This window comes from Chiloscyllium plagiosum, unplaced genomic scaffold (assembly GCF_037043375.1).
Source record: "Chiloscyllium plagiosum isolate Xiang-an unplaced genomic scaffold, Cpla_swu_hap1 HiC_scaffold_29, whole genome shotgun sequence".
NCBI lineage: Eukaryota > Metazoa > Chordata > Chondrichthyes > Orectolobiformes > Hemiscylliidae > Chiloscyllium > Chiloscyllium plagiosum.
The window spans coordinates 25,117,782-25,122,882 of NW_028270167.1; positions in this window are offsets into that span (position 1 = coordinate 25,117,782).

The window sequence follows — 5,101 nt, forward strand, 5'->3', positions numbered from 1 at the left end:
GGGAAGTTATAAGACCAAAATCACTCTGTCTAAATTCACAGTATGTTGATCTTTCAAGTGCAATGTCGAAAGCTAATGAGTGGAACTGGGAGCTTTCCCCAAGACCTGGCCAATAGTTATTTCTTAACCAACCTTACAGTAGAGTAATGGGTTTAACATCAGAAACAAGCATCATGATGAATAAGTGGTTGCGTGATTATATGTTGAGAACTTTAAGGGGGCAGAACCTCAAACCTAACATGAGAACAGAATGGGAGGACAGGACACACTAAATAAAGAGTTATTCAAGTAAGTTCTATGGGCTCCAGCCAAATTATTTCAAAAGACTGTGCAGAGTTAGGCACCAGAAGTACAGGAAAATATTCACAAAAATCGATTATCTGGTCACTAGGGGGTGGCACGGTGGCTCAGTGGTTAGCACTGCTGCCTCACTGTGCCAGGGGCTTGGGTTCGATTCCAGCCTGGGGCAACTGTCTGTGTGGAGTTTGCACAATCTCCCTGTGTCTGCGTGGGTTTCCTCCGGGTGCTCCGGTTTCCTCCCACTGTCCAAAGATGTGTAGGTTAGGTGAACTGGCCATGCTAAATTGCCCATCGTGTGTTAGGTGCATTAGTCGGAGGGAAATAGGTCTGGGTGGGTTACTCTTCGGAGGGTCAGTGTGGACTTGTCTGGCTGAAGGGCCTGTTTTCACACTGTAGGGAATCTAATCCAATCTCACTATTACATTGCAATAAGTGAGAATTTGCTATACATTAATTGGTCGGTAGGCTTCCTACACTACAATACTAATTTCACTTTCTAAATCACAATGTGATGCTCTAAGATCAAAAAAGTCCCAATATAAATGCAAGAGCTTTAGTTATTTACATTCCATCACATAATCTCTGCCAACAATTTAAGAATGGTAGTGTATACTGATATGTACATCTTTTCTTCCTGTAACTAGTAACCTAGTAAATAGCTGTAATGGAAATATTGTTGAATATTTTCTTCTACAGCAGGCAAGAGACAAATATACTTCCAACAAAACAAAACAACTGTAAACATAATTCACTGACCTATTTCGCAGGTTAGTTATTAATGAATTCAACAAGTGAATATCATTTAGATCTTTTCCCTCTACCAACTTGTTAAAAGTAAAAATCAACTCTCATCACTTTAGGGGACTTTGGAAAAGATCTTTCTCTTGATGTGAAGAAATAGTTCTGAAGGTAATTCAGATAAAATAATACCATATTGCTGCTGCTGACTGTTGTGACAGAAAGTGAGCAAGTTCCATGTGAAGAAATGCCACTTTTCGTTTGGAATTCTTATATGTGGGGCTGACACATTTTACAGTCAAAGAAATCAATATAGAATGTTCTTGCATGTAGCATAGCAGCACCCAGAGTCAAACAAAAGTTGAAAGGCCAGAATTATTCAGATGAAATGAGAATCTTATGAACTTACGAACATACTATGGAGTAACAGAAGTAGACTATTTGGTCCCTCAAGCCTACTCCACCGTTTAATAAGATCAAGGCTGAATTGTGTTTCAAATCCTACATTCTCATTTACCTTCAATAAACCTTGATTCTCCTGTCAAGAATCTTTTAAGGTAGAAATAAATCTACCTTAAAGACTTAAAAAAATTCAATGACATCACCATTGCCTCTGAGGCTTAAAGTTCCAAAATCACACAACCACCCAAGAAGGAAAATGTCTTAATTTCTCTCCAAAAAGAGTGATCACTGGTTTTAAAATATTGCCCCATCATACTCAACTCACCCACAAAAGGATCCATGCTTTCCACATCCATCTTGTCAAGACCATTCAGGAACATATACACTTCAAACAAGCTGCACCCCGCCACCCCCGGCCAGTCAGAAAAACTCACTTGTTCTATGTATCAATCTAGTCAACCTTCTCTGAATCACCGGCAATGCATTTACATCCTTCTTTAAACAAGGAGAGACTCTTTTGTGGTTATGTTCACACCTGGGTTTCATTGGAGCGGGAGCATGCAGTATCCATGAATGCTCTCAATGCCTTTAGAGAGAGGCGAGCACCATGGGGGATACAGTGCTTTATTTCTTCCTCCAACTCCATTTTGATTTTGTCCCTTCCACTCTCCCTACCCTCCCCCCTCATATTCAAGGGTTTGCATTGTTAATAATGGCTTTGCTTGTAAATATTCAGTTGGCTTCAAGGATGATTCCTGGTGATTGTTAATGGTCAGAATAAAATTAAGTCATGGTGGTTTGGTGATGGGAAAGTCATTTGGCTGTCTGATAACACTTTTGGATATATAAAAAAAGGAGACCCGTGGGGACTGTTGTGGCACTGTGGTAATGTCCCTACCTTTGAGCCAGGAGACTTGGTTCAAGTTCTACCAGCTTTAGAGGTGTACAACAACATCTCTGATTCCTGAAGAAGGGCTCATGCCCGAAACGTCGATTCTCCTGCTCCTTGGATGCTGCCTGACCTGCTGCGCTTTTCCAGCAACACATTTTCAGCCAACATCTCTAAACAGATTGGTAAGGAAAATATATTAAAATAAAAACAAGGAGACTGTATAAAAGAAAAACAAGAAGACTTAGCAGTAATTTGGTTTTGGGAGAAAATAAATATTCAGTTTTGGATGAGAGCACTTCTGGATATAAAAATAAGAATCTTGAAATAGGTATTAATGCCCAGTCTGTAAGAATTATATTGTTACACCTTCAACAGCATCCAGCTGCATTTGGAATATTCCAACAAAGAAAGTCTGCAAGACCAACCACTTGCAAAAATCTTCATTCGACACTGATTCATGTGAATTAATATTCATACCTTTTGAGTTGTAATCCATTCCTCGTGTAACCTTTTTCTTTACCTTCATTTCTATGTTTTCTTCATGTATACTTTTTTTATATATATATATATATATATATATATATGTGTGTGTGTTTCCAAATTATTCCCTTGGTTTGGAATGCATGAATAAATCATACTTCTGTCTTAACAATTGAAAAACAAGGTGATTAAAAGGGGAGCTGTAGGGCCAGTGAAATTCCTTAGTTCTGAGTCAGGCAACCTGAGTAAAACTCTAATCTGCTCATATGGTGTGCCATAATATGATTGAGCAGATTGATCAGGAAAGTATCAAACAAAAACAAGGTGACTCAAACTGCACATAGTATTTAAGATGTGGTCTCATCAGTGCCCTGTATAGCATCCTTACTTTACTGTTCAATTCCACTCATAATACAGGATAACATCCCATTAGCCTTTGTGATGCAGCTGCTCCTTTAGCAAAGTTATGTTGTCCTTGTTTTTTTATCAGAGAGGTCGTAAAAGACACAAACTCTGAAAAGTTTAAGTTAAAGGGTTTTAGCACCAGTTTTATTATAGTCAACAGGTACTGCCTCAGGCAACAAGTTTTCAAGTTTAAAAAAAAACACTTGTACAATGAAAGGGGAGTGGCTAGTTCTCCCAACTCAGCTTTTCTCTGGTTTGGTTTTCAGCAGTAATGTTGGAAACGTTACTGGACCAAAAGAAGCAGGTCCATGCTGATCTCTCTCTGACATCTTTCCTGGAAGACCCCGTGTTTGATTTTACCCTTTGTGCCGAGGGGAGTTTATGGGGATTGTTGAAAGTATTTGGAACAGCATCATTAAGTTGGGATGATGTGTTGGATTTTTGGATAAATTAAGTTATTCTGTATTTTGTTCTCTTTTGATTATGTTTTGTTCCGTAAGATTGTAAATTAATTCTGTTTTGTGTAAAACTAAGTGGTTGACCAGCAGTATCCCTCCTGGAATATTTACTTTACACCTGCTTAAATCAACTAGCAAAGTTAGGGTTTAGGCTATTTTCTTGAACTGTTTTGAGGGGGTCTGATCTGGTTCATAACACCTTCTTGATTGTATGCTGTAACTACGTACTAACTTATGTGACTAAATCCCCTGAACCTTGGAATTCTGCCATCATTTTCTATTTATGTAACCCTCTGCTTTTAAACTGTTTCTGCCGAAGTGAATAACTTCACATCATACTCCCCATCTTCCAGATTTTTGACGCTCACTCACTCAAGCTAGTCATATCCATTTGTAACTTGCTTATTTTCTTCACAACAAACATTCCTACCTACTTCCTCCCTACCATGGTGTCTTGGTGTTGTCTGAGAATTTAGCTCCATGCCATCACTCCCCCCATTTAAGATTCCCGTCGGTTTTCATTTGTCACATCATGCCAGTCAGACAAAGACCCGTTTATTCATGTTCTGATTTCTGACAGACAATCAATGTCTTTTCCATGCTAATATTTTGCCTTCATATTTTATTTTCTGCAATTACCTTTGATGTGACACCTTATCATATGTCTTCTGGAAACCCAAGCACAGTTCATCAACAGGCTCCCCTTTATCAACAGCACTTGTTACTCTTTCAAAAAATTCCAATAAATCAGTTAAACATGATTTCTCTTGATAACACTCTGTTGATGTTTGCCAATGACTGTGTGTTTTGATAAGTGTGCAGCTATAATCTCTTAAATGATCAATCTTAACATCTTGCCCACAATAGACAACAACACAATAACAATAATAGCACAACCAAAAGGTCTGTTTTTGTGCTGTATAACTTTTTGACTCTATAACAGACATCAAATGAAGTGACCTCTATCTGTATCCCTCCCTTTTTTGAAGAGAAGGATTATATTTGCTACTTTCCAGGCTGATGTAACCTTTGCTGATATTCAGGATTTTTGGAAAATTAACACAAACACACTTTTTATATCATTAGTTCCTGCTTGTAGCACCTCAAGATAAAATCTACCTGGACCCGGACACTTACCAGTTTCCAGCTTCCAGTTTTGTTAATGCCACTTCCCTTATGATTGTAACTTCACTAAGTTACTCTCTCCTTTCCATCTCCCGATTTACAGCTGTTAATTGAATGTTTTTGTATTCTCTATAGTGAAGACATAAGTATATGTATTCATTTCATCCACCATTCCTTTATTAGTGACAATTAAATCCCATTCTCATTCTTGAGGGGACTAACTTGCACTTTACCTGCCTTTTGCCTTTTTTAAGTTGAAAGCCTTATTTTTCAGTTTTTCTTGTTATGCTAACTTCCTCTC